This window comes from Capricornis sumatraensis, chromosome 1, assembly GCF_032405125.1.
Source record: "Capricornis sumatraensis isolate serow.1 chromosome 1, serow.2, whole genome shotgun sequence".
In the NCBI taxonomy this organism is placed as follows: domain Eukaryota; kingdom Metazoa; phylum Chordata; class Mammalia; order Artiodactyla; family Bovidae; genus Capricornis; species Capricornis sumatraensis.
Window position 1 is genome coordinate 66205427 of NC_091069.1, and position 11923 is coordinate 66217349.

The window sequence follows — 11923 nt, forward strand, 5'->3', positions numbered from 1 at the left end:
GTGGATGTGGTATCCTTGTTGTTGTGATCATTTTGCATTATACACATAGACCATCACGTTGTATACCTTAAACTTATACAATGTTATATGCCAGTTATCTCTCAGTAAAGCCTGTAAGATGCAAAAGAAAAAAAGAAAATTGATTGGCTAAGAAACGATGAATGTATCTCCTTAATACTAGAACAGTTTTGTGTGTGTGTGTGTGTTAGCCAGCATAGCTCAGGGGTTCCATGAAATATAATAACTACTTATATTCTTTGACTTTAGTTCTTTTAATTTCTCATGTTAGACATGGTAAGGCGAATAAGGTATCTAGTTGTTTATTAACTGTTTGTTATCAGAGGATTTTTAAAAATAGCAATTTATTCTTTTAATATTCCCTGGATAATATAGAAATAAACCAGTTCTGTATAATTTAGCCTTAGATACAGGCATCAACATGTTTGGAACATGAGCCTAATTCTATCTTTTGTTGAGCTGCCCAATTTAGTAAAAGCATTTCAATAGTACTTTTTAAATGTAGTGTAACTTAGAATACTGGAAGCTTCCCAGAATGTTAAAAAAGGAGAATAATTTATATTTAATTGGTTTAAACCTACCTTTCCTAGGTCAATAAGAAGAGAAACTGGCAGCATTAATCAAGGTAAAATTATCAGCTGATTAATCAGTGTTCTAATTACTGCATAGTTCTTTACCTTTTCAGTTTTAATTACTAAACCTCATTGTCTTTTCCATATGGCTAACATGTATTCTCAGTGTACTTTTTCTCCTACTGAAATCACTGAGACAAAAATATACATTTTAAACATTAAACATCAAATGTAAGAAATTACTACTGCCTCTTAAGAGTTTCGCCAAAAGGTATACATAAGCTGCTAGATTATTTAAGAAAAGAGTAATAAATTTATGTATATTTAAATAGGAAGTCATTTAACTCTGATTATGAAACTAAGCTTTGTAAGATAGTACATCTTGTCAGCCCTATTTCATCAAGTGAACTTGTGTAAATTATGTCTGAATCCAATTGCAGTTTAATATAAATTAGGAAAGTGCATTGGGTTTTTCAAAAGTTACTTGTTTTGGGGAAGGCCTGACTATTTCTTTTAGATGTATTGACTTCACTGCATGTTTTCTTACCCTCAGTGCTGCTAATACTTGGGCACCATCGTCTCTGTTGTTGGGGGCTGTGCTCTGTAGGTTTCTGACCTCTGCCCACCAGATAAATGCTGGTAGCAACCTCTCCTGAGCTGCTTTTTAGCAAACATGTCTTCCGACATGGACAAATGTCCCCTGCGTGGCATGGGGTGGGGCAAAATCCTCCCCCCTCATTAAGAACTACTGATTTCAGTTTATGGCCATCATTAAAACCATTAAAACACTTATTTAAAACAGATCTACTGTATAATAAGGAACTCTTAGCATATGAGCAGAATGTTTCTATAGGTTAAGTATTTTTATGGCAAATTCTTTTGATGTAAAACTTTCCAGACACTTTAGGGTGATATAATGGTGATAATCACCACTCTGATAATACCAATAAATAATGTTCACTGAGCACATCTATGTCAGTTGCTGTATGAAGGTATCTACTTGTATTATTTTATTTAATCTTGAAAATAGCTCTACAAGGGAGACCCATTCTTACCTACTACTTCTCATACAGAGGTTAGCAAGCTTAAACAACATCCAGGGTCACACAGTTAGGCTTTTCTCACCTGATTTCATAGGACATGATTTCAAATAACTGTCCTAGAGGAAGATTTTTCATTTCCAAAGAGATGAGAATTTATTTTCACTTTTGAAATAGTTTAGAATTTTGACTACATTTTCAATTGTGTCAGTCTGTAGTGTATTAAGGAAGTTACTGTGAAACATTTGGGTTTATTTAAACATTACATGAGGATCATCTTAAAATTTCAAAGGTGGACAGTTATGAGGATGATTTTAGTCAAAAGAGCATGTGATTAATTATAATTGAAAGATGGTTTTCTCTGAAATGAAAAATATTTTTTCAGCAAATTTTCCTCCCTTCCTTTCATTCTCTATTCTTTCCTTCTTTCCTCGCTTTTCTGTTCTTTATAAGAGACTATATTGTCTTCGTTATACATTGTGTGTGCTTGAAATTGGGAAACTGTTAAGTTTAGCCACCACTTGTAACTGAATGACTTGAGCACTAATTAGTTTTATTTGCATGTTCTTAAGGCACAAATGTGAATGGTGATATATCCAGGACTTAATTGTAGTTTTTAACTACTTCATTCAGTTTTAAGCATTTTCCCCACCTTTGTAGGTTTAACATTCTACTTCTCCTACTAAATATTAATATTATTACTGTTTCTAGTTTAGATTTGGACTTGTATGCCATAAAGTCTAATATGTCAGTCTTAGACTTTCAATTACCTTTAACCCCCATTTTCCAGAAAACATGTATATGGAAAATTGGAGTGAGCATGCACGACTGCTTCAGTGGGTATTTATTCCAGAATTAGAGCCTGTTCTAGGGCATGTAGCATGTTTAGGTAAAGGACTCTTAAATGATGATAGCTAACCTCTATGTCTATATTGATTCAACTGGGATGTGCATCATAAAAACAATGCCTATTGCTTATCATTCTTGGTGGAGGAAAAGAATATTTGTAAAGTGAAGAGATAAATGAATCTATAAATTTAATGTGATGGTATAGAGGTTTTTTAGGGCATATTCTGGTGTATATAATGTTCTGTGTTCTTTAAAGTTTATTGGTGTAATGTTTGAACTGTAAGACAAAAACAGACTTGGAATGAAAAGCATTTGCTGAGCACAATAGTAGACCTTAGACAATGGTTACCTCAGTCCTTCATTGTAATGGATTAAAATACTATTCCTGAAATTGTAAGTCAAGTTCAGCATATTTTGCAGATGTTTGCTTTGCCATTTTTGACCAGATCTTGAATTAAATGTTAGGCTGGAGAGTAATTGAATGTTACAGGTAAATGGAGTCTATATATATTACAGTACTGCTACTCATCAGAGATCGTGTTTACATAAAAGTTAATATATTTGAGAAACCAGTGGAAAAAAAGAAAAATATAGACACCCAACAAAATATTTTGTCAAAGAACAAGAGCTGGCAAATCACAAAAGAAGAAATACAAGTTTAAATTTCAGGAGAGCATGCTTAGTCCTATTGATAAGCAAAATATTGCAAAGTAAACCACAATGAGTTTCATAGTTTTAATAGATTAACAGAAATGTTTAAAACAACAGTGACCCAATACTGGGATGCATGTTAGTTATAACTTTCCTGTAAGTTGGGCAGTATGTTTGGTAATATAAATTTTCAAATGAAAATCTTCTTTGATTCAGATATTTAATTTTTAGGAATTTTTCTTAAATATAAATGAGCATATCAATGTGAACAAGTAGTTCTAAGATTTCTAGCTATTGCATATTATTTATATTAAGAAAACTATTTCAATTAGAGTATAACTGTTCTTTAATACTGATTAGTACATCTAGGTATTCATTATTGATGGCTACTTATGTCAACAGAAGAGAGGCAATTCAATATTATATACCAACTGATGGCAACTCACCATACCACCAAACTATTCCACTTATGAAATAGTATTGCCAAAACATGGAACTTGAACCTGAAAAAATTTCTAAATCTAAGTTCCTATTTCTAGGAAATATAGTTGATAGGGGAACATGCCAAATGACACTGAAGATGAGGCTATCAGCAAAATTCAAGACACAGGCAATACTTTAGATTCATTGGCCAATATTTTCTTCTCCCCCCCCCCCCCCAACGAATAAGTTGCAAGGGAATTTAAAAAGAGAGATGGAAACAAATCTACTGATTAAAAGATATTTATTTGCAGTGTGTGGACCTTATTTGGATGTTGATTTGAGCAATCAAGAGAGGAGGTACATGTGGCGGATTCAGGTTGATGTATGGCAAAACCAATACAATATTGTAAAGGAAAAAAAAAGAGGAGGTAGGGGAAAGGGAGGGAAGAAAGGGAGGGATATCAGCAATTTTTGAACATTGCTTGGGTACTTGATGATATGAAAGAATAATGGCTAATTTTTTGAAGTGAGACAATGGCATTATAGTTATGTTTATTGAAAAGTTCTTATCTTTTAAAGTGGGAATGGGTGAAGATATAGATGAAGTAAGACTGACCCATGAGTTGATAATTGTTAAAGATTATGGAAAAAGCAAGAGAGTTCCAGAAACACATCGATTTCTGCTTTATTGACTATACCAAAGCCTTTGACTGTGTGGATCACAATAAACTGTAGAAAATTCTTCAAGAGATGGGAATACCAGACCACCTGATCTGCCTCTTGAGAAACCTATATGCATGTCAGGAAGCAACAGTTAGAACTGGATATGGAACAACAGACTGATTCCAAATAGGAAAAGGAGTACGTCAAGGCTGTATATTGTCAGCCTGCTTATTTAACATCTATGCAGAATACATCATGAGAAATGCTGGGCTGGAGGAAGCACAAGTTGGAATCAAGATTGCCGGGAGAAATATCAATAACCTCAGATATGCAGATGACACCACCCTTATGGCAGAAAGTGAAGAGGAACTAAAAAGCCTCTTGATGAAAGTGAAAGAGGAGAGTGAAAAAGTTGGCTTAATGCTCAGCATTCGGAAAACGAAGATCATAGCATCTGGTCCCATCACTTCATGTCAAATAGATGGGGAAACAGTAGAAACAGTGTCAGACTTTATTTTCTTGGGCTCCAGAATCACTGCAGATGGTGATTGCAGCCATAAAATTAAAAGACGCTTACTCCTTGGAAGAAAAGTTATGACCAACCTAGATAGCATATTGAAAAGTGGAGACATTACTTTGCCAACAAAGGTCCATCTAGTCAAGCCTATGGTTTTTCCAGTGATCATGTATGGATGTGAGAATTGGACTGTGAAGAAAGCTGAGTGCTGAAGAATTGATGCTTTTGAACTGTGGTGTTGGAGAAGACTCTTGAGAGTCCCTTGGACTGCAAGGAGATCCAACCAGTCCATTCTGAAGATCAGTCCTGGATGTTCATTGCAAAGACTGATGCTAACGCTGAAACTCCAATACTTTGGCTACCTCATGTCAAGAGTTGACTCATTGGAAAAGACTCTGATGCTGGGAGGAATTGGGGGCAGGAAGGGAAGGGGACGACAGAGGATGAGATGGCTGGATGGCATCACCGACTCGATGGACATGAGTTTGGGTGAACTCCGGGAGTTGGTGATGGACAGGGAGGCCTGGCGTGCTGTGATTCATGGGGTCGCAAAGAGTCAGACATGACTGAGCAACTGAACTGAACTGAGGTCATGAGTACATGGTGGTTCAATATATCACTCTTGCTTAAAAATGACAGCAGCTCTAAATGTTTAATAAGATGATTTCAGTTAAATAATTTATGGTATATACAGGAAATACAATAATAGGGAGCCATAAAATTATCTTTATATGTTATATAGAATATTTAAGAATCAGGCCTTCAAAATGTTCATAAAATATTTAAAAATCTAAAAAGGTTATAAAGCAGCATGCAGAGAATTATCCCATTCACATTTTTAGAATAGAAATAAAACCTCCAAATTAGCAGCAACTATCTCTAAGAAAGAGGATTATGGGCGTTTTAATTTTCTTTGTACTTTTTTATGTATTTAAAAAATTACTGTAATATGCATAATTTTGGTTATTAGGTTTATAATTTTATTAAAAATGAAGGAAAATGGATATACTTTAGGGAAAACTATTCTCCATAAATGATGAAAGCAAAAATTTTGTGTATCCTATATGAGAAAGTTTTTTAAATGTAAACAAAGCATTATTTTATGGTTATGTTATAAAATAATGTATTAGTATCACTTGGCTGGAGAAGTCAAGGAAAATTAGTTTTGTTATTTATATCTTGCCTAAGAAAGCAATGAAGTATAGTGTTTTTTTAAATTATTATTTTCAATGAGAAAAGGTCAAGGAGAGGGAGTCTGACATATATAGGATACCTAGATTAAGCTACAAATGTTATTATTGCAATCCTCAGTACAAACTCTTGAGATTTATTTATGTGTCTGTATTTTGAAGAGACTTAAAGTTTGTAACTTCAGAGTTTGGGAATGAAGCTTCCAGTAGACCTGCCACTGTGGTGTGGAAATCTGTCCCTTTTGGGAGGATGCATATTTTTTCAGAGTCAAAATGTAATGGTATTTTGGTATTCCATGTTATGAAGGGTTAAAAAGACCCCAAAACATCAATCTAGTCTTTTGATACTTGTTGACTTCCCTGGTGGCTTAGACAGTGAAGCGTCTGTCTACAATGCAGGAGACCTGGGTTCGATCCCTGGGTCGGGAAGATCCCCTGGAGAAGGAAATGGCAATCCACTCCAGTACTATTGCTTGGAAAATCCCATGGACAGAGGAGCCTGGTAGGCTACAGTCCATCAGGTCGCAAAGAGTTGGACACGACTGAGCGACTTCACTTGTCCAGTTCCAGAGGCTTCCCAGATAGCCCTAGTGGTAAAGAAACTGCCTGCCAATGCAGCAGACATGAGACACAAGTCCAATCCCTGGATCAGGAAGATCCCTTGGAGAGGAGGGCATGACATTCCACTTCAGTATTCTTGCCTGGAGAATCCCCATGGACAGTGGAGCCTGGTGGGCTACAGTCCATATAACGCCACATATTCTTTGATGCCACCATTTAAGACCTCCTTTCAAGGAGGGTTGTGTTTGTTTTTGTTTTCACACTTGAAAGGGATACCCATTAAGATACTTGCAGTAAAGTTAAGGCGAAGGCAATGGCAACCCACTCCAAGTACTCTTGCCTGGAAAAGCCCATGGATGGAGGAACCTGGTAGGCAGCGGTCCATGGGGTCGCTGAGGGTCAGACATGACTGAGCGACTTCACTTTCACTTTTCACTTTCATGCATTGGAGAAGGAAATGGCAACCCACTCCAGTGTTCTTGCCTGGAGAATCCCAGGGACGGGGGAGCTTGGTGGGCTGCCGTCTATGGGGTCGCACAGAGTCGGACACGACTGAAGTGACTCAGCAGTAGCAGTAAAGTTAAAGAGTGGAATCTTCTAACTGATGAGAGGATTAACTGGCCGTCCAAGGGAGGGTGCAGTGCCTAACAGAGGGGTGGTGAATTCTTCCTGTTGGTACATGCTTCTCATTCTGTAAGCCTTTGTTGAGCACCTACTGTGTGCCAGGCTGTCACCTTTATAAGCAGTTTCAGAACTCATCTTTTAGTATTTTCAGATAAGGTAGACTTTAAAGCATTTTATATGGATATAGAATTTATCCATATGTTAAATTCAGTCAAGATTATTTATTGATGGCTTAGGCCTTTACATACTTTCAGTGGACTAGAGCTTACTCATCTGTGAATTAAAGAAAAGAATGCTCAAACTACCACACAGTTGCACTCATCTCACATGCTAGTAAAGTAATGCTCAAAATTCTCCAAGCCAGGCTTCAGCAATACGTGAACCGTGAACCTCCTGATGTTCAAGCTGGTTTTAGAAAAGGCAGAGGAACCAGAGATCAAATTGCCAACATCCGCTGGATCATGGAAAAAGCAAGAGAGTTCCAGAAAAACATCTACTTCTGCTTTATTGACTATGCCAAAGCCTTTGACTGTGTGGATCACAAGAAACTGTGGAAAATTCTGAAAGAGATGGGAACACCAGATCACCTGACCTGCCTCTTGAGAAATCTGTATGCAAGTCAGGAAGCAACAGTTAGAATTGGACATGGAACAACAGACTGGTTCCAAATAGGAAAAGGAGTACTTCAAGGCTGTATATTGTCACCCTGCTTATTTAACTTATATTCAGACTACATCGTGAGAAACGCTGGACTGGAAGAAACAAGCTGGAATCAAGATTGCTGGGAGAAATATCAATAACCTCAGATATGCAGATGACACCACCCTTATGGCAGAAAGTGAAGAGGAAATCAAAAGCTGCTTGATGAAAGTGAAAGAGGAGAGTGAAAAAGTTGGCTTAAAGCTCAACATTCAGAAAATGAAGATCATGGCACCTGGTCCCATCACTTCATGTCAAATAGATGGGGAAACAGTGGAAACAGTGTCAGACTTTATTTTTCTGGGCTCCAAAATCACTGCAGACGGTGACTGCAGCCATGAAATTAAAAGACGCTTACTCCTTGGAAGAAAAGTTATGACCAACCTAGATAGCATATTCAAAAGCAGAGATATTACTTTGACAACTAAGGTCCATCTAGTCAAGGCTATGGTTTTTCCTGTGGTCATGTATGGATGTGAGAGTTGGACTGTGAAGAAGGCTGAGCACCGAAGAATTGATGCTTTTGAACTGTGGTGTTGGAGAAGACTCTTGAGAGTCTCTTGGACTGCAAGGAAATCCAACCAGTCCATTCTGAAGGAGATCAGCCCTGGGATTTCTTTGGAAGGAATGATGCTAAAGCTGAAACTCGAGTACTGTGGCCACTTCATGTCAAGAGTTGACTCATTGGAAAAGACTCTGAGGCTGGGAGGGATTGGGGGCCGGAGAAGAAAGGAACGACAGAAGATGAGACAGCTGGATGGCATCATGGACTCGATGGACTTGAGTCTAGTGAACTCTGGGAGTTGGTGATGGACAGGAAGGCCTGGCGTGCTGCGATTCATGGGGTCGCAAAGAGTCAGACACGACTGAGCAACTGAACTGAACTGAACTGAAGAAATGAAAACACAGGCTCAAGTAAGCTATTCAGAAAAAAAAGACCTCAACTTTTCCTCCCAACCCCTGGAGGGGAGGGCTACATGCAAACACGCACGTATATTTTGTATATATTATATGTATATATTCCATAAAATATTAACATATTTTAATCTAGACATTTTTGAATACATTAAATATGGAAATCTTGGCACTTCATACCAATGTGCTTCACAGGCAGAATCATGGTATTTATGTAGGAGAGTGCAGTAGCATACTGGCAGTGCTGTTTTGCCTCTAAAATATATTAAACCGAGATATTATCTTGATTATTATAACACTTCACAGAGATCTCTCTTTAATTATAGTCTTTATCTCAATATAAGGGTAATCTCTTGACCAATCAATTTACTTATTCCTGTCCTAATAATTCTGCAAAAATAATGTGAGAATGTCATCTGCTCACTTTATAGATTAAAAAAATCATGGCTTATTGTTCTTTAATATTATGGAGAAATTTACATCTTTTGTAACTCAAGATTTCGAGTAGAAGTCTCAATTTGAGAAACTCGAGTAGCTAATCTATTGTATGTTTTTGCATTTTCTGGAAATTATGTGTTTTGTGGCCACTCTCAAGTTACTTTCCTTTTCTCTTTCTAATTACGTCCATTATTATAGTTTTCTAAATACTGCAGCGGTTGAGCTTTTCTGTACTCATGTATAGCGTATGTAAGATTAATACATAATTAGAGCTGCAGCTGTCTGTCCTTTGCTATATCTGCACTTTTGGCAGGTCTGTGACCTTCATGGTTTTGTTTCTTAGTTTAAATTTTAGATCTCAGAAATGACTTTTTCTCCCCCAAATTTACACAGAAAGCAGAGAATTGATTTAAACTACTTGGAGTATGTTTTAAAATGGTCTGAACCTTGATGGAACAGATAGGAGCTTCTGCTGCGTTAGGATTGATAAGAATCATTTGCACTGCACTAGCTCTCCTCTGGTATTTCCATAGAAACTGTCCTCATACGTCATATTAATTATCAGCATATGCATTTCATAATAGGGAAAAAAATCAGAGCTAATGATTAGCTTGGTGCTTCAGGGTGTTTTTTTTGTTTGTTGTTGTTGTTGTTGAATTCTGGTCTTAGTTGACTTAATATTGCAACCCATTTTGCTGGCATGTATTAAGTGTGTAGTGTTCCATTTATTGCCATTGAGCATCCTGTTCTGTGATCATCTTTCTGACCACTTAAGACAGAACATGAGTACTTACAAGTACTGCAAACACACTGGTCATTGAACATATCAATGAGTAAAAGGTGAGTGGGTTGGTTATAAATGAGAGAGAAGTACCTTTGTTTCAATATTTATTGAGGATTGTTTTTAATGAAGTGTTCTGTGTAGAGTGGAAATACTGCTCTTTTTCCTCCCTCTTCATAATCTCTTTACTGGGTCAAGTTGCTGTCTGTAGCTGTAGCTTCATTATTTAGAGATCTCAGATAAGGGTGAAAGTCTCATCTTAGTTATCAATTAAATATTGTATTGGTGTTCTCCATGAGTGTGTCAGAGTAAAAATCCACTAATGTGCCACAAGGAGGGAAAGCCTTGTGCTGAATTTCTTGATGGATTTGTGAAGCCTTAATCTAATTGGTATACATCCAGGGAACACATATCTATGATGGGCTCTGGAAAGTACAATTTTGGCATCATGTGCCATGGTTTCTGTGTCAGAAAAAGGAAGAATATTGAAGTATGCCAGGTCTCCAAATGCTTTCTCTTTCCCTGCAGGGAAATCTTCTGGGTGGGATGACTTCACGACAAGGAGAGCCTCAGAGTTGCCTGTTCCTGGCTTGAACTGGGGAGAGTGGAGGTTTGCACTGACAGTTCTAGTTTCTGCAGATTATTCAAACTTGATAAAAACAAAACCTATCACACATTTAGGACTTCAACACTGTAAACACCATCAGTTAAATAATAACTGGACGTTGGCACCATCCTAAGTTGATTTTTCAGTGATTTCACATCATTATGTCATAGTATCTTCCCAAAAACTCTGTTAGATAAGATGACCTGGGTCTAATGGGTGGGCTTGTTTTAGAGACATAGAAAGGGGCCCATTTGTCTTATATTCTTGATTATTCCTTCTCGCACTTGTCCCTTTATTCTATTCCTTTCTACAGGATTTTCATATCTATATATAAAAATGCTTAAAAAAGTGCTTAACTCACTCTCTATGAGAGCAAACACATCATCAACCCATCCTTCAATGATATCCGGCTTTATTTTCCAATATTCCCATTACCATCTGCTTTGTCTCTCTTTTCCCCTTTATAGCCAAGTGTCAGGAAGGGGGACTCACTGTCTAAATATTCTCTTTTCCATTTCTTTCTTTTTGAATTTCTCAGTACCATTGTGAATTCTTTTCAGCATTTGGCGCTGAGAACCATTCCTTCCTTCTTCCAACTCTCCTGTCTCATGCATTTCCTCCTACCCTCTGAGGGATCTGTGTTTCCATCACAGCCTCTCTTATACATATACCAATTTATATACATATATATATATATATACGTGTGTGTATGCGTGTATGTATATTTTTATATGCATATTTTCAACATACACAAAATTGAACCAATTTTCAATGTGTTCAAGTCTGTTCTTTTTAAAATCTATCTCTGACTTTGCTTAAAGATTTGCTAATCACCTTGCATTCTCATGCCAAAATCCTGGCTTGAGTTTGGGACCCCTCTCAGCTTTCGACACCCTCCTTCTTCAACAACATGTATTTTGTTAATCTGACCCACTTACCATTCTGTCAATGATTATTTATTAATTAAAAAAATTTAAACTGTATTTCCTCCCTTCCCTGTCTTCGGCCCTGTGTTATAATAATAGTCTCATCTTGCATTACTGTGACACCACCCCAGCTGGTATCTCTACCTCCTCTGTGCTTCTCTCCAAATATCTGCTTCTGACAGAGTGTTTTTAGTCTTTAGTTACTTAAAACCCACCTGTTTTTTTTTTAGCCACCTTTCAGTGCAGTATTCAAACTCTTTAATAGCTTGCATGAGATCCTTTAGATCCATTTCGGCCTCCCTTTTAAAATCTACCTTTCTCTACACTTCCGCTGCCTCTTACTCTGCAACTGCAAGGAACCATTTACAATTCTCAGGCTGTTCTGCTGTCCTGGGCATCCTTGCCTGAAGTGTCCTCTGTACTGGGTTGAATAGTACCCCCCACCCCAT